Below are 19553 nucleotides of genomic sequence, written 5' to 3'. Positions count from 1 at the left end.
AGCTATGGCATTCTCCTCCAAGACAGAATGTGTAGTGGGAAGAACATTAGGTGAGCAATGACAGGGATGGGCTTTCAAGTCAACTTTGCCTGTTATTAATGGAGTATGTGAAATGGCAGCTTAAAAAGCAAAACAAAACTTGTCACAGGATTACTATGAGGATTAAAAGAGATAAAAATGTTGAGCATATGGGAGACATAAAATAAGTGATAGTTTTCTTGCCTTTGTAAGTGGACTTAACCAATAGTCATTAAAAAGTATTTTATGTTTATCAAACAAAACAAAAGAACAACAAAGAGCAAAAGATATTCCTTTAACTCTTGAGCTCTGCTGCACCATCTGAATGTTTCATTTCATGGAGATAATATTCACATTAAAGCGTTTGTTTGTATGCAAATATGTGTAATTAGAAATTCAATTTCTGTAATAAATTAAGACTCTTTATGGTGTCTTTCTTTTTGAGTAAACTTTGTTAGCTGTCATCTTTTAACTAGTTTGGCTATTTCCCCTTTCCTCAGATGGATAGCCATAATGTGTTAAAAATCTCTAATTTACCTTTTTAAGTCTGCAGGATTTAATATTATAAATGTAATTACTAATATTGGTTATTGTACTATATATATTTTCCTTAATTCTTTTAGGTAAAGATAGATCACATTTTTCATTTATTTTACCTTATTTAATTTACCTACTTACTATGTCTTAGCTTTCTCTATTTTTCCCTAGCTACCTAAGGTGAAAACTTAAGTCACAGATTTTTAGAACTTAACTTTATTTACAGCACATATTTAAAGGTAATGCTGTATTTTTGTCCTGTGAATATTAAAGATATTAAAAGAAAATGTGTCTTTTATATTTACCCATATGTGTGTACACATAACATACATAATTCACTGAACTTATGTTTGAGGCTGTGCACCTCTCTGTGGTAGCTGAGCTTGTGAAATCTTTAAACTTTTATTTATTATTTTTTTTGATTTTTACCATATTTAAGAGGGACCTTTTTACTTTAAATAATTTTTCTCCAATTTTTTTATTTCATCATCTTTTAATATTTCAATTTTTCATATATAATTTCTTTTGAAATTGTCGCACATGTTCCTGAAGTTCGGTTCTTCATTTTAAATCTTTTCTTCTTCTCAAATTTGATTATTTTAATTATCGATTTCTTTACACTGACAGATTTCTTTCCTCTTCATTCTACAACTAAATTAAAATGAATACATTTTTGTTACAAATTGTATTTTAATTTCAATCTAGTTATTATATTTCCAATTCTTTGCTGACATTTCTTTTTTAAATTTGTTATGAGAACATGTTTGTTTACCTCCCTGAATAGAATTTTAATAGCTGATTTAGAATCATTGACTGATAATTTCAACATTTATATCTTCTTGAGGTTGAAATGTATTGATTATCTTTCCCTTGAAAATAGCTATTTTGGGACCTTTAATATGGTAAATAATTTTGGATTGGGTGCTGAACTTTTTGAGTATTATAGAGATTCTGTGTTTCGTTATAATGTTTTAGTTTTATTAGGCAACTAACTTGGTTAGGCTCAAATGCACACTTTGGTAAATTTTAAAATACTCATATGTTAATTCATATTTTTGTCTTTTCTATGGGCTATAATCTGTTGGCCTATGCATGTTTAGTCCAGTGTTTTGCCAGAATCTTATTTATGTATCTATCTCTATCTTATCTATCTATATAATCTATATCAAGGTTATCTATATCTATATCATCTATAGCCACACACTATATATATATGTGTGTATGTGTATATATGTATATATATACATACATGTATATATGCATATATAAAGATATGATTTTCTTCTCTGACTTTCTCCTTTCCTTACTCTCTAGTCACCCATACTCCTCCTGTTTCCTTTGTCCAGTAAAATAAAAGAATTTTCAGGAGTGTTTAAGCTGCCTATGGCAGAATTGACAACAAAAATTGACTTATTTCAAATCATTTCCATTCTAAATCTGGTTACTTTGTTCAAATTCAGAGATATTGGTTAGTTTTTATTAAATATTTTTTTTCAGATTTCTTAACTGTTATTTGTGGGAGAATTCATGTTAGAAACTCAACTCTTCTATACCATAAGCAGAAATTCACAGACTTATAATTAATACCATAAGTTTTTAAATCTTTTCTTTTATTCCAAGTATTATTCTCTGACCTGTTGTAGAATACTCAGATTGAACACAAAGGGAGAGTTTGAAATGTATGTAACTTGAATATAATACTTTACCTTATTGAAGTTCTGCCAGAAAATGTAATGGACTGAATTATTTTTTAACTCAACTTTTCAATTTGAGATTAGCATACAGTTGTCAGAAATAATAGAAAGATATAACATGTACTCTTTACCCAGTTTTCACCAGTAATGAATTCTAACACAACTAGAGGCCCGGCACACAAAATTTATGCACTGGTGGTGGCCGGGTGGGAGGTGGGGGGAGTCCTCAGCCCTGCCTGTGCTCCCTCACAGTCCGGGACCCCTCACTCCTTACTGCCTACCTATTAAATACGTAAAACAGTGTCATCCCCACAAAGATCCTCATGTTGTCATGTTATGATCATACAGACCTCATTTAATGACCACACATACCTGGTAACCACTACTTTGTTGTTTTTATGTATCTTTAAAAGGCAGCATTGTAATCTTTGAGCATTAATATCATACCGAAGTGGTCCCCTAGGTAGTAGTAAGCAAACTGCGGCTCGGCAAACCGTGGCTCGCGAGCCACATGCGGCTCTTTGGCCCCTTGAGGGTGGTTCTTCCACAAAATACCGACTTCTGCGCATGGGCCACAAAGTTTCAATCGCACTGTACGTGCGCCTGCACGTGGTATTTTGTGGAAGAGCCACACTCAAGGGGCCAAAGCGGCTCGCGAGCCGTGTTTTGCTGACCACGGGCCTAGGGCATGTGGTACGAATTTGCCATACTTTCTGGATGCAGCTCACTTGCTATAGGAAGTTCTCCGTTGAGCTGCGTTCAGAAAGTATGAATGGATTTAAAATGGTGATTGTGTTATTTCTCTTTTTCAGTTATTCCCATCCCCCATTCTCTGAATGTACAGCTGCAGGATCAATTAAAGACATGCATGGCTACAGCATATCAAATCTTAGGTGGCAGACTACAATACAATTTTAACTGTATAGTGTTGCCAAAGAAAGTCTCCAAATATTAAATATTTCTTTAGTAATAGCTGCAGTAATTAATTTCTATAATTTATGTCATTTGTCTAATAATATAACACCGTATATGCATTATCAGAGTCAACTGTGAACTCCAATCTGAGCAATATTTATTTTTGAAGTAATTAGATTAAAAACTAAGTCCTCTTCTACCTCAGTTCCTCCAGTTACAAATTCAAACTTGGTGATATGTAACTTGTCAGTAGAGTAATTAGCTAGACAGTCTATATGATTTTAAAAAAGAGAATTAGTTTTCCTTTGTTAACTTGGTGTTCTCCATCTACACACAACACACACAGATACAAACGTGTATATTTGTAATGTTAAAGGATCGCTCTTTTAGTTCTTATTTTACCCTTGACATGCCCTTGTTGTTTCTTTTGAGCCCTAACTGCTGTTCAGCAGTGAATACCTATAAGAAACCAGTGTGCCCCAGAATCCTTTCCATTAACTGGGTCTCCAAATGAAGTTCTGTATATCAATGCCTTCCGGCTTGAGATACACTGCGGGGTTCTTTCTTCTGGTAAATGAAGCATGTTTTTATAGAGCACTGTGCATATCAGTGAATAGGAGTCCAGGGAAAAATAAAGTATTGATCATCTTAATATTTGTCTAGAAGGAAGTGAATCAGGGTGTAAGCTTTAGCAGACAGAAACATACTCTAGATATATATTATTTTTAAAGATGGGGATACTTGAATGAGTTGGAATGTCAAATAATATAATTCACTGAGTTAGGGTCAGTTGTTCTCATTTCAGTGAATAGCTCATTGGCCAAAGGCTACTTAGGTTCTTACAAATAATTTTCCCGATACAATGAATACAGGCTTTAAAAACAAAACAAAACATTGGAGAGACATTCAAAGAAGATGATTAAATATTAGAGGAGATCTTGGTTCTTATTTTCCCTAAACCCCTTCTGGTATTAAAGTATTCAAATGTACTTAAAGGTTTCATTTTGCCTTTAGAACATGGACTAGAAAAGTAAACGGTGCTTGTTACTTAAAACACTCCAGTGCTTCTGTGCTAAGTGTTACTAATAGCTTTGTTGTTCTAATATAATTCTCCTGGCGCTCCTCTGTCCCTCTGTAATCTGCCTTTCATTAATTGAAGCAGGTACTCTTATGATTTGAATTCGGAAGTATATGAGGTGTGAAAATATATTCCTACGTATCTGCTAATGACACTGATTTTGTAGCAAACACACCAGGCCTCGTGTATCTCAGTATGCGTTTATCTTCGGAATAATCACTTTAGGTGAATGGTACAATTTTTACCCATTCTGTTCTTGCTTGAATTATCTTTTTAAAGTTCTCCTTTGAATTGGCTTTGATTCTGGTTTTGAATATTAAAAAAATAATCTGTGTATGGCATGCTTAGGTTTAGGATAGATTTATCTTTTTCATGTAGTCAAAAGACTTTTGAAGTGGAAACTAGTCCATAGGGTAAGTGAACAATTAGGCCTTTGTATTCTGCATTCACTGGTCATTAAATCCTCTGTGAACACAAGAGGGAGAGGGTAAGGGGCAACTAATGCAGCAGCTACCTCCACTCAAGTTCATCCCAGGGATGTCCTCAGGGACAGAAGTTCATCGGCTCTGTTGGCCTCCATGCAGTGATTCCTACAGATGGGGGAGGTGTGTTTTAAGTACTGCTTTCATCACTAAGATAGCAGGAAAAAATAGCAGTTGGAATGCTTAAGAGAGTCTGGGGCTGTTCTACTTATGCATACATTGTATTTATAATTCCAAAATGTGCTAATGTGTTCACAGGCATTTTTATCCTCTGCATGACGATGCTAAACTCCATTCCATTTCCTTCCACTTTCTTGTGTTTGAAAGCATGTCAGAACTGTGCCTTCCTATTTTCATGCCTGAATTTCCATGTGCTTTGCTGACCACCACATTATTCTTGCTATCTGAATTATGGTCAATTAATTAAATGAGTTTTAAATTATTTTTACACTAATTCCAAAATTTATATGACCACACAGTTAACAAAATTCTCTTTAAATATGCATTTTAAATATTTATTAGTTAATTAAGTACTCTGACTCTCTTACAATATATTCTCTTCCTGGAACAATGCATCTCATTACCTTGCAGGCTGTAAGATTAATTATAATACTAAAATAATAATATGGTTTGACTATCACTCCTCAGGAATTAAAGTAAATGGAAATATGCTATTGGTTGCATACAACTTGACAATTGAAAGTGTTTCTTTTCCTTTTACCAAAACTTAAATGGAAAAAAAAGGATATAAATCAGAATATTATCATTTGTAACCTAGCTTAACTGATAGCTACACTCATACATATATCAGATATATGTCAGGAACTTCCCCCAACTTCTTTTCATCACACATAGTTTCAAACTTGACTTTGCCCAAGAAAACACCTTAGAATTTACCAACATTCTCTAAGTTAGCCCTCTGAGTCCCTTTATCCACACTGTAGTAACGCAAGTTCAAGGTCGTGATAGTTTTTTTGCAACTCCCATTCGAAAATTGTTTTAACATACTTTATTTTTCATCAATATCAATACAGTGTACTGAATTGATCTGGAGATTTGAGGGAAATGATGCTATTTCATACCATGTGAGATCAATTAATCCTTATTTTTCTCTTATTTTGACAAAATCCTATTAAAATGTATCTAAGATCATTGACCAATATATTTTTGGAACACCATTATTTATACTGTGGTTTAGTAAAATGAAAGATGTCTCCATTCCAGTGTACAAGCCCAAACTTTCCTTTAACTGTAATGTGTCTAGGATATATAGAAGAAGAAGAAGAATTCACAAATATTTGATCAAAGTATATAAGTAAATGCAGAGTAGGCATTCAGGCCTTATCAAAGATATTTTATCTAACTTAATAGTATAAATAAGGGATCAGCAAGCTTTTTTTTTAAAGGGCCAGATAGTAAACTATTTGGCTTTGCAGGCCATATGATCTGTGAGAACTATTCAATTTTGCCTTACAGTGCAAAGGCAGCCTTAGATAATATACCAACGAATGATCATACTTATGCTTCAAAATATCTTTACTTATAAAGATAAATACCAGGCCTGATTTGGCACATGGGCCAGATTTTGCTCACTCCTACTTTAGGTGGATGAATCAAGTAGAGACATTTCATGTATCTGAAATTGAAATGAGTGCATCTAATTAATTTGAGATAGGTTTATTTGACCAATCATTACCCTTTTCTCTTGTTTAGAAAAACAATTATTACAGTATAATAGAGCTCTTATACTGCACAATAATATGAGATTAATCGAGTGTCCCCTGAAAATTGTTTATTCTTACTGATCAAAGATGATGACAATACATTCAGTCCCCTGTATCTGTGGTTCTGCATCCATGGATTCAATCAACCGCTGATGTAACATTTTTCCCCAATATTTTCTATTGTTGCTAACATGTACTGTGTAATTAGGCCTGTGGTGGTTGTGTTGCACTGAACATGTACAGACTTAATTTTCATTATTCTCTAAACAATACAGTATACGTATTAACTAACTATATAGAATTAGCATTGTGCTACATATTATAAGTTATTCAGAGATGAGGTAAAGTATACAAGAGGATGTTCATATGTTATATGCAAATACTACACCATTTTTATAAGCAATTGGGGTATTCATGGATATTAGTATATGCATGTGTCCTGGAACCAATACTCCAAGGTTAGCAAGGTACAATTATATACTTTTTAAAATGGCCTATTTGAAGGACATGTCATATTAGAATTTATCATCTTGGATTTAGAAAAAAATATTGAAACATCATTACCCTTTGATGCTTTGAGCTTTTAAGTATCTTTTGATTTTTAATCTTTGAATTTTTAATGATCTTATAGTTATCATGTTATAAGATCCCCACCTAAACCTCAAAGACAGCATTTAGATAAGAGAACAAAAATGAACAAAGAAAGGTATGCCTCGTTATACTCTTTGTTATAACCAAATTCCTATACTTGCCAAGTTCAGATATTATAATGGTTTTTTAAAAGCAAACAAGTAAGCAAGAATTTTACTTGCTATTTTTAGTAATTTGCTTTTTATTCATTTATGTCTATTTGTCATCTACAGAAATGTAGAGAATTATAACTATAATTTTACTTCAGAAGGTAGTTTAGCTCCTCCAATAACTCTAAATTTCTAGTGACATGGGAGGGATGATATATTAAAGAACCCCTATAGCCAAGGTTTTGCCATATCTATACTAATAAAAACCTAGGTGGCCCTTGTGCGTGATGCCGCCACAAAATGGCAAGACACACAGCGGAGGTGGGGCCTGGTGGTCGCTCTGTGTGATGAGGCTTGGGGTCCCGCGGCTCCATGCCGCACGGAGAAGGCTGGTCCTAGTGTCTCTGCCGCCTCACACGGAGGAGGTGGGTTATGGCAGGGAAGGGCAGTTGTGGGCAATCATGCTGGCAGGGGAGCAGTTAGGGGGCGATCAGGCTGGCAGGCAGAAGTGATTAGAGACAATCAAGCAGGCAGGCAGGCAAGTAGTTGGGAGACAGCGGTCCTGGATTGTGAGAGGGATGTCCAACTGCTGTTTTAGGCCTACAGGGATCAGGCCTAAACTGGCAGTTGGAACATCCCCCAAGGGGTCCCAGATTGGAGAGGGTGCAGGCTGGGCTGAGGGATACCCCTCATTAGTGCATAAATTTCCTGCACCAGGCCACTAGCATAATTATAATATGTATCTACTTTGATTTCTCTTTAGAACATATTTATCTGGGGCCTATTAGAAAGCCTGTTTCCTTCCTTCTAAGTAACTTCACAAATGAAAGTGATATAAGAAAAATACATGCAATGCATACAGGGGCGGACAAAAGTAGGTTAAATTACAGCCATCATTATTTAAAGGATAAGTCATAAGTAAGGATTCAAAAATCATAACAGCAATAATAGAAGACAAATAATACAAATCAATAATATAGTAATTATTAAATAATAATACAACAATAAACTGTTTTGCATACTCACAACTGTTAACCTACTTTTGTCCACTCCTTTACATACATATTTTTATATTTACATATAAATTATAAACATAAATTCTTGAGTTAGAAAGTAGACTTTTAATATCAAAGCATTTTCAAGTGTTTCATAATGGAAACATTTTCTTTTTTTCTTTTTTTTAAAATATATTTTATTGATTTTTTACAGAGAGGAAGGGAGAGAGATAGAGAGCAAGAAACATCGATGAGAGAGAAACATCGATCAGCTGCCTCCTGCACATCTCCCACTGGGGATGTGCCCGCAACCAAGGTACATGCCCTTGACCGGAATCGAACCTGAGACCCTTCAGTCCGCAGGCCGACGCTCCATCCACTGAGCCAAACCGGTCTCGGCATGGAAACATTTTCTAAACTAGGTTTTTTTCTAACATTAATAATAGCACTATGTTGACATCCCTAGTAAAATGCTGATGGCAGACACCATAAGGATATATTAATGTTTATGAAAGAGCTTTGACTTTTGTTTTACAGCTAGTGGTGCTGAGTAAATTATCTTCTTAGAATGTATTTACTATATTTTAAACACAATTAAAAACACACAAACACAATAAACAGCTCACTTTTCCATTTCCCTGACTCCCCCCAAAATAGGAACATATTGTAAAAAAAATAGGGTAATATATCTGAAAAGAAATAAAATAATCAACCAAGAAATATTTAGGAAATAATACTTATATTCTGTGTAATAAAAAAAAAAATGCTCTAGGATCAGTGACCTACGAATGAATACCGGTAATATCTGTTCTTACTTAATGGTGGAAAATGCCACATTTTCTTTTAATTTCTAATTCTTATGTTTACGATTCTAACTTAATTTCTTCTACCCTCCCTTCCTTTTTCCCTCCCTCCCTTCCCTCTATTTTAATCATGTCTTTCTATTTTTCTTTGGCCCAGGGTTAGAAGTTTATTTCCAAACATACCAATATTTTCCAGGCATCTTTATGTTACTGATTTCTGTGGTTTTTTTCCCCTGATGACAGAGTATATCTTGTATAAATTCAATCTCTTGCCCTTCGTAACATCTTGATATAAAGTCTTACAAACCTAATTTTTAAAAAAATGAATGTAATCTTGACATAAATGTGTACAGTAGACCCTTGAACAACATAGGGTTTGAGCTGGCAAATCCTGCAGAGTCAAAAATCTGCAAACAACTTAAGTGAACCCTTTGGATCTGTGCATTCCAAATCACAGATAGAAAATACTGTTTTCAGTCTGTGATTGGTTGAATCCATGGATAAAACACAGGGGAATACAAAGGGCCAACCTTATATTAACTTTTTAAAATCCACGTGTAAATGAACCCATGCATTTCAAACCTCTGTTGTTCAAGAGTCAGTTATATGTTGCAGTTTGGGTATGTAATATCAATTATGCCCAGGTTTTTAGTCATCTAATTCAAGTCTTCAATATTCCTATTAATAATTTGTTTGCTTTTCTATTAGTTTTAAGACAGGTATGTTAATATAACCTCCTATGATTGTATATTCATTTTTTTTACTTATTTCTTTTAATGTCTGCTTTATATGATTTAAGGCCATGACATTACTTGCACATACATTTAGAATTTTTAACTTTTTGACAAATTTCACATTTTATTATCCAGTCAGTCTCTCTCTCTCTCTTTTTTTTTTTTTTTTTTAGAAATGCTTCTTGCCTTGTTAATAAAGGTACACTACCTTTTCTTGTTTAGTTGTTTGCATAGTAAATTTTTCCTGTCCTCTTAAGTTTATACTATTATTTTATTAAAATGTGGTTCTTATAAGCTGTATGTTTTAAAATGTTAAACCTGTATGCTCTTATAAATAGAGCATTTAGATGATCAATATCTATAATAGTTACTGATCATTTGGAATTTATAGTTAACTTCTTGAGACTTGATTATTTTTACTGGGTTCAAAAGATTTGTTTATGAATCATTTTGCATATTAATTTTTAATATATTTTATTTTGATAGTATTACAGATATCTCCCATTCCACCTCTCACTCCCCCTCCTCCTCCCAGATCCTGCTGAGGAGGAAGGAAACTGGTCTTGCAGAACTTGTTATCTAAATGCAGAGGCCATGGAACTGTGAACAATGCACTGCCCTGGGGCGGGGAGGTGGAGGAGGGGGCATTGTTATGCTGGTGCCAGGACAGACCATCGGATGTGGCCTGACACCTGGGGGCCTTCCTGCAGGGCCACAAAAGGGGCAGGGGGCATATCTGCAAGACAAAGACCCCAGAGGGATATATATAGACAGGCTCTCTGCATGTTTCTTCACTCTGATTTGGAAATTATTCCTGGAGTCCACTAGTGTTAATAAACAGGGTCCCTCCCTTTCTCTAGGAAGCTTGCTTAGTATTCCTTTGGTCTTCTGTAACACTACCCTCACCCCAGGTCTTCACTACCCTATTGCCGTGTCCTTGGGATATGCATATAAATGTTACAAGTTCTTTGGTTTATCTCTTCTCATTCCCCCAACCCTACATTGACGTATGTCTGTCTGTTCCATCCCTCCGTGCTTCAGGTCTTATTTTGTTAGTCAATTCATTTATTCATTTTGTTCATTGGATTCCACAAATAAGTGAGATAATGTAATATTTGTCTTTCTCAGTTTGGTTTATTTCACTTCACATAATATTTTCCAGGTCCATCCATGCTGCAAACAAGAGGGATCTCGTTCCCTTTGGGACAGCATGGGTGCATATTAATTGATGAGTAAAGTAAAGTCTGCTTTCTCCATAGATGATATATTCTTGCTCTTAGCAGGGTAGACATTCATGATTCTAGAGCAGTGATGGCGAACCTTTTGAGCTCGGCATGTCAGCATTTTGAAAAACCCTAACTTAACTCTGGTGCCGTGTCACATATAGAAATTTTTTGATATTTGCAACCATAGTAAAACAAAGACTTATATTTTTGATATTTATTTTATATATTTAAATGCCATTTAACAAAGAAAAATCAACCAAAAAATGAGTTCGCGTGTCCCCTCTGACACGCGTGTCATCGGTTCGCCATCACTGTTCTAGAGCATCCTCATCCAGTTCCAATGTTTGTGAAAACTTAAAGACAAACGAGTTCCTAAAATGACATGGATCTAGTTTCAATTCACATTTGCCTTTATCTTGAACTGCCAACCTAAAACCACTGGGTTTTTCCCAGAACAAATCTGCTCCTTGGCAAAATCTAATTCCATGTGTTAAGCCACTGAAGCAAAAGGCTGCTAAAATGTTTATTTTGCCGTACTCTCAGATAGAGTCATCAGACAGCCCAAGGGAAAAAGCAGTCCCCAACCTCAAGGCAAAGTTTTTTCATTAGGTTGTCTCTTTGACCTTGCCTATGTAATATCTGCAAGGAGATTGTGTGTGTGTGTGTGTGTGTGTGTGTGTGTGTTCCTAGTAATTTTCAGTAGTAGGTTTAATGTAAATTTACTTGTCCATCATTACCTGAAGATGAGGTTCTGATTTTTCTCTTTTCCATTGTGTTTAATTTGCTGTCTGTCCTATCCATTAGTGCTTAATTTACCTAACTATGCTGTTTTGTTTCTAATTGTTTTTGTTTTTTTCTTGGATCTGTTTTAAAGAGCCTTTCCATTGTAGTTTGTGTTACTTCACTAACCATTCTAAAATTGGAAACATGCATATTTTATAATTTTAGAAAACCACTCTGTTATCTGCTTCTGTGGGGATCCTAACTTTTTCATATTTGATATTATTCAATTCTATCATGGTGTGTGATTTTCTTATGTGTTTTGTTCGTTTTTCACTTTGTCCTTATCCTCTTCAGCTTCTTCTATTGTTTTCTTTATTCTTCTCAGGGTACCTTTTGAAATTCATTTGAAGCCAGACAGTGTTCATTGAGTACCAATTAAGTGTTAGGCAGGCATTGATAGATGCGAACGTTACAGAGATTAAAAAACTTGTAATCTTCTAAGGAAACAGGAGTGTATGCAACTAAGTCTAAAACAGGCGAGGGACGTATATGAGAATGCCCAAAGTGCCACTGAAGCAGGGCAGAGGGAGCAACTCAATCTGACACAGGGAGCTGGGAAATGTTTTATGGATCAGGTAGCAACAGGCTTCAGTAATTACTCTGCTGTAGAAATAATCTTTTCAATCCATGTACCTGCTGCTATAGTTTCTTACACCCCCTATGGCCGGCAACATGAGAGTTTTAAGGCTCCTTTCAGTCCCCACTAAATCTTTAAACACCTCCAACTTTAAAACATTCCTCTTGTGGCCCATCAATAGTAGTAAGTATTAAACCCCCAGGTCAGAACCCAAAGCTTTTCAAAGTGTAATTGACAAATACCAGAAAGCATTTCACTTTATCACAGAAAACTTTAAAACTTCAAAATGAACCTGGCAAACGTGGGGCGCATTGCCTTCAATCAGGATCACTCCAGCTCTTTCTCTCAAACTCTGTGGGAAGGGAAGAACACATTTCAGAAGGCCGAAAATAATCCTAAAAGCTTCTTACAATAGCATGCAGCACACAATACTGAGTCCCCACAGTCTCAATGTGAGGCATATTTATTTCAGATGTCAAAACCTTGTAACTAATTTTGTGGTACTCAAAATCTAGTGCAACTCCCAGTTTCTGGCTAAAATTCTCTCTATACACCTGTATTCTTCGGTTGCTTTAACTTTCTGTCCTTCTCATTAGGAAATTGTTGCAGTTAGTGAGGAAAACATATATTGGTTTGTAATGCCTGTCAATTAGATTCATATATTATGTCACTTTTGTATAATCAATTTTTAAATTTTTCTTTTAAAAAAGTAATTTTGCCCTAGCCAGTGTGGCTCAGTTGGTTGGGCATTGTCCTATTGAGACGGACTTTTGGACTGGAGCCAGCATTCTTTGTCCTCCAGAGTCGAAGAATGAATCCAGGGACAGAAGGTGGTATAGCGAAGGTGGAAATTTATTAAAGCAAAGTACAGACTCCCATGTGGGGAGGGGGAAAGGGTCCCATTGAGTTTCTTTCCCTGTGGCTTATAAAGGCTGAAGATCCTGGTGCCTTGATATCCCTTCTGATTGGTCACTATTCCCTTAGACTGGTTACTATAGTAACTCCTAGCCTCAAAGGTCAAACCCCACATGGGACATGTGAAGTTCTCCCCTCCCTCCTTCCTTATTGTTTTCGTATTCCCTTTGGGCTTTCTTCCACTCCTTCTGGATGAAGGGCTTCCTTCTCTTTATTTTGTAAATATAGACCTTTTGCTGTTCCCAGCTCTCTCATTCTATGGAAATGTACCTGTTGCAGCTTTTCAGCTCCCCTGTTCTATGGAAATATACCTTCTGCTGTTCTGCAGCCCTGTGTTTCTTCCATGGTCCCTTTAATTTCTAAAATATCCTAAGAACTGTCTTTTTCACCACCCCAAATTCCTATTTCACTATGCACAGAAAAGTTGCTGGTTTGATTCCCAGTCAGGGCACATGCCCAGGTTGCCGGCTCCATCCAGTAGGGGGCGTGCAGGAGGCAGCTGCTCTTATCTTGCATTGACATTTCTCCCTCACCTTTCCCCTCTCTAAAAAAATCAATAAAAATATTTACAAAGAAAAAAAAAATCCTACACAGGGATTCTGATAAAATTATAATTTGCTTTGGTATCAGCCTATACAGTCATGACTTGATAAAGACACTTATACCCCAAATTAGTAATCCATAGTAAAATTGAGCTGAAAATTTTAATGAAGCAACATATCTTATACTAATAAAAGGTTAATATGCTAATTACACCAGATAGACCAGATATCTTCCAGACAAAGCCACGGTTGGGGGGGGGGCGGGGCAAGGCAGAGGCAGTTAGGGGCAATCAGGCTGGCAGGAGAGAGCAGTTAGGGGCATCAGGCAGGCAGACAGAGTGGTTAGGAGTGATCAAGCAGGCAGGCAGGTGAGCGGTTAGGAGCCAGTGTCCCTGGATTGCGAGAGGGTTGTCCCGGATTGGAGAAGGTGCAGGCCAGGCTGAGGGTCCCCAATCCCATGTACAAATTTCATGCACCAAGCCTCTAGTCTAGAAATATAATACTGTTGCTGCTTTGTCTCCACTCTAGGAGGGGGAGGGTAATTTTTAAATATATACTTTGAGATTTAATAGTCATCTTGCTATTGTTGCTGTCATTATATTAACTAGGTAGTCTATCAGTTCTTTGTACTTTAGAGTTTCTACACTCTTAGGTATTAAGTAAATTGCTTCAGAGTCAACACCCTTTAAATCAGAATACTCTCAAAGCATAAATATAACTTGTAAAAATTCAAGTTAAATATTAACTATATTTTGCCTTGATTTTCCTTTCTACTTTTTTTTGTATTGTATCCTCAATGTCAATAGAACTTTCACTGCTCACCTAGATACTTCAGAGAATAACTCCATATCCATTCATGAGGATACAAATTGAATTTGGCTTCACATGCATCTTTCCTTGGCAGAGGTGTCATACCCCACTTTGAAATAACTCTTCTAAAATATATTTCAGAATACATTTTTTTTTCAAATTTGGGGGGGGGGAATCTTGGTCACTCTACTATTGCAAATGTTTATTAAATATAATGCCAGATGTAAAATACATACAAGAGCATAAATATGACTACTTTTCCAATAGTATATTAAATATCTTACATGATGAAATTGCATTGTTTTTCAGTATTTTTCCTACTCAGTTTGTATGTAGGTAAATTATATTTTTGAATTGAAAATCACAGTACTTCCCTAAATTATAACCATGAACACCTTTACTGTTACTTAAAAATAAGTATTGAATTTTACTCAAATTTCATAAGATAGAAATTATTTTTTGACGCCCTTTAAGACTCTGTATAGACTGTGGTTTTCTTTCCAATAGGAAACTAATGAGAATCAGATTTTAATTGAAATCTATGTAATAAATAATATTGCTTGATTGATGCTGCTTCTCCCTTTGTCCTTTACCTTAATTAGGACTGAAATGTTATTCTCTGCATATATATTTAGTAAAGGTTTATTGTAGCTCCAAATGCTAAATCCTGCATTGATAACCTAAGTAATTGTCAATGTACTATTTGGAGTGAATAAAGAAATCTGGCCAAGCCAAAGCTGTGCCCCATTCCTCCACCTCAGTGTTACTGGACTAAAGGTCTATTTGCCTGCATGCATCAAAGCCCAACAGTACAGGAACAGGAGTTTGCAGCAAAGACAGTGAGGGTTTATTTTTCGGAGTGGCCCATAGCTGGAGACAGATAAGCTAATATTCAAAGACCTGGCTCCCGGATGGCTTCCAAGGGGATGGGTTATATTGGGGAAAATTATTAATCATGGTGACTAGGTAAATGTGGTGGTCAGGGATCCTGGTTGGTCAGTGCTAGGGTAGGGGCTAGTTGGTCAGTGCATCTGGCCCTGATGTCAGGCATGGGCCTGGTTTCCTTGATTTTCTGGTCCTGGAGCTGAAACAATTGAGGCCTCAATGTTATCTCTAGCTTGAAACTGTCTCTGTGGTCAATAGACCTGAAGGTTTGTTTCCAAAGATCATTTGATACTGAGCAGAACCTCTTTGCCTTGAGGGCTTAATTAACACTTTGAGTGCCAACCAATATCCCAGGAACTATGCTAAAATTGCCAAGGCATTTTTGCTGATTTTACAGCAGTTTAGAAAAAAATTATGAATCGCAAGAAAATGAAGTTACATATGCAAAAACGTAAGGAAACCTTTACTACATTGACATATTTAGCAATATCATCATCACTAATAAAAGCAGACTTAGAACTGGGCGCCATTTCAAAGCTTTGATAGTGCTCCTGGCACTTTTGGCGAAAGACAGGAGGAGCGCGATTGCGCTCCCCGGCACTCAAGGGGTTAAGGGAGTGGTCCTGCAAGGGAGCAGGATGCAGGTGAGTCAGGGTGATGGATGAGGCTGCCCTAGAGATAGAGGGATATAGGGATAAATATGGGGCTATTTGGAAGACAATTAGTAGAAGGAGCCTGTTCTATGGAAAGCGAGGATATTGATATGGGATTTTTGGACTGGAACACGTGGGTGTTCCCCGGATTCTTTGTCTGTCAGAGTCAAAGACTGAATCTATGGTCAGAAGATGGTATAGCAAAGGTGGAGATTTATTGAAGAACAAGTACAGACTCCCACGTTGGGAAGGAGAAAGAATATCCCAGCACAGACTCTCATGTGGAGTTGGGGCAAGCATCCCACTGAGTTCCTTTTTTCTGGTTTATAAAGGCTACAGTTCGTGTCCTGATATCCTCTCTGATTGGTCAATATTCCCTTTTGAATTGGTTGCTATAGTAACTCCTGAGGTCCTCCTCCCTCATTGTCCTCCAATTCCCTCTGGGCTTTCTTCCTCCTCCTTTATTTTGTAAATATAAACCTTTTGGCTACTCCCAGTTCCCTTGTCTTATGGAAATGTAACTGCACCTGCTCCTTTGTCTTATGGAAATATAACTGCTGCTCTGTAACCCTGTGTTTTTTTCATGGACCCTTAATTTTTAAACTTTCCTAAACCTGCCTATTTCACCCTTAAAAATTCCTATTTCAATATAAAGAGGAAAGAAAGAAGGGAGAAAGTGGCAGGAAATGAGACTTTGAATATTGGTGCTTGGATAGGGTGGGGAAAGGAAAGCATCCTATTTGTACTCTTGCCTGAAGCTTGAATATGGAACCAAATAAGGCAATTAGGATCTGCAGATTTTTATTCTACACAAGTCTCAATTTAGCTACTTTCTTGTCTTTTTTTTGGTGACCAGAAATCTAAATATGCATATTTTAAAGCTTGTCTTAACCTCATTTTTCAGCTGATATTTACAAAATTAGTTCTTAATATCTCTCCCGTGGTGCTATCAGAAAATAAAAAGACATTTTAATAGCAGTTGTAATTTTACTAAGAAATGATTACACAAAACATAGAGCAGCTAGACTTGCTTATGTGATGAAAAAAACATAATTCAGACCATTACTATTTACTGAAAATTCATGCTTAAGGAGATTGAGGAATTATTACAGCACAAAATACAAATGTTGAATCTTAAAGGGGAAGCGTGACTAAGATTTTAAGAGGATTTGAATGTGAAATGTGTGTCTGATAGTCACAGATTTCTCCTCTGGAGGAATGTGGATCTCTAGCAGCTCTCTTTTCTAGTGGGAGTTAAGATAGTTTATCCTTTGATGTTTGGGCTGTGAATGTTAATGGCTTTTTGGTATTATGGATAAGTAAATGCTATGGGTGATGACATTTTACAAATGATTTTGAACTTTAATAATTCGACTTGGGTTCATCCCTCTCATCTACTAGAGTTAAGAACCAATATAGCACTTAAGCAGCCCACCAGCTTGAACATGATTTGCAGAAGGCATGTGCCTGCCTGGGCATGTGCTCCCAGGGCTCTATGAGGTTATTTTCAGAGGTGTGTAGAAATATGATTTTTAAAACTAAAATTTTGATTCCCTGGCTGGTGTGGCTCAGATGGTTGAGCATCAACCCATGCACCAAGAGCTCCCTGGTTTAATTCCTGGTTGTGGGCTCCATTCCCAGTGGGGTTGGCCAGGGGAGGGGGAGAGAAGGGGGCTGGGTAAAGAGGCAGCCAATTGGTGTTTCTCAATCTCTCCTCTTCCTCTCTACCTCTAAAATCAATAAAAACTTCTTTAAAAAGTAAAATTTTGAACTGCTGTCCATTCATAACTAGATATGCCCTCACAGATGTTCTTCCTCCTTGCATCTCAAAAGAGCAGTAATTAGGCCGTATGTTTGGTTGCTGAGGGCATAATGAAACAAGGAATGCACATATTTGTGTATGTTATACAGCTATACTGTGTTTCCTGTAAAAACTCCACTTTTACTAAAACTGACCTTTTAAGTCAAATATGCTCTTCACCTATGGGTTTATTGGTGGTGGTGGGGGTGAAGTATGGTACCTATTTGCTATGTTTAACAATGGACAGGTTATTTTTGATTTTCTGAATTGTATAAATCATCCCATTCGATTGAGTGCCTTATTGATTGTAACGTGACTATCCCATTGATTGTGATCTTACTTGTTATCGAAGCACAGTCTTCTGTACCTGGGAAACAGGACAGCACAATTATCTTAAATTGTTTTAGTGGCCACAGATAATGTGTTCCAGCTGACCCAGTGGTCCCAAGACCAGGACAGCACAATTACTCTAAATTGCCTTGATGGCTCTAGATAATGAATTCCTGACAACTCAGTGATTTCGGAGACCGAAAACTGTAATTTAGATAACATGCCTAAGTTTAACCCAGGTTACCCAAGGGCTCTAGATAATGTGTTTATAACATGCTGTTTCTGATTCTGTAAACTGCTTTTTTGCGAGCCAGGTTCCTCATTCCAAACCCTGGGATGTAATCAATACCTTATGATTTTTGCCTATGTAACTTTGGAGCTGCGACCACCTTGTTGCTATGAGATTTGGGGAATGGCCCCTCATAGTCCCGGATTGCAATGAATGTGACTCTTTAATTCAACTTCTTGAGGCGTCCTTCTGTGATTCGTGGGGTACATTACAACAGTGGTGGGGAGTAGAAAATACAATTGGCTTTTATCTGAGTTTTGCATCCCCGAAAATATAAACCAGTTTATTTTTCTTTTCTTGACAGTTATATTTTGCATGATTAGAATTGCAGAATAAATCAAAATTTGGGGTTCTACATGATTGAAACTGTATAAAGTTATTTTTATTATATGAGACTAAAACAAGAATGACAGTTGATAATGAATGTATAAGCAGCCATTCAAAATCATCCATGGATAAAATATTCAGAATGTGCTTATGTGAAAAAAAGTTGTTTAACTTCAGATGTAGTAAAAATAATTATTATGGTTGTTAACTTGGAAATGACTATAATCAAAGATTATTAAATATTTTAATATATTATAAATGATGTATCATATACATAGATAGTTCTATCTAAAATAAATATTGTGAGAATGGATATGAAATTATATCAAACTTATGTCATGATATACTTTCTTTATATTATCATTATAAAGTATATGTAGCAATACAGTTAAATACTCTTGAAATGTAGATAATCAGTTGGGAAACAACCTTGTTTTTACCAGATAGTTTATTAAAAACAAGACAAAAATTTCTTAAACATGAAACAGGTTGAATAAGTTTGTCAGTTCTGAAGTTCACCTTTTTAGCCTATGGCCGCCAGTTGTGACATTTGTAGCAAATTCTGTGAAAGGCAGTATGATGCAAATGTTTAAGTCCAATAACCTGTACAATCTTACTTAGCCACCATGTAGACATGAGAATGATTATTTTAAGGTTCCTATTCAGGAATAAGTATATTTTAAGATTCATATTCA

At 36.1% G+C, this 19553-nt stretch overlaps 1 long non-coding RNA gene across 1 annotated transcript; it reads left to right on the top strand.

Moving 5' to 3' along the window:
• Window positions 1–631: 631 nt before the first annotated feature.
• Window positions 632–18481, top strand: LOC107183430. Its single transcript, XR_001514220.1, has 3 exons — window positions 632–641; window positions 12743–12750; window positions 18362–18481. It is a non-coding gene; the product is annotated as an uncharacterized LOC107183430 (long non-coding RNA).
• The last annotated feature ends 1072 nt before the right edge of the window (window positions 18482–19553 follow it).

Source organism: Myotis davidii, unplaced genomic scaffold, assembly GCF_000327345.1.
Source record: "Myotis davidii unplaced genomic scaffold, ASM32734v1 scaffold570, whole genome shotgun sequence".
Lineage (NCBI taxonomy): Eukaryota > Metazoa > Chordata > Mammalia > Chiroptera > Vespertilionidae > Myotis > Myotis davidii.
This window is presented reverse-complemented; position numbering and strand designations above follow the sequence as displayed.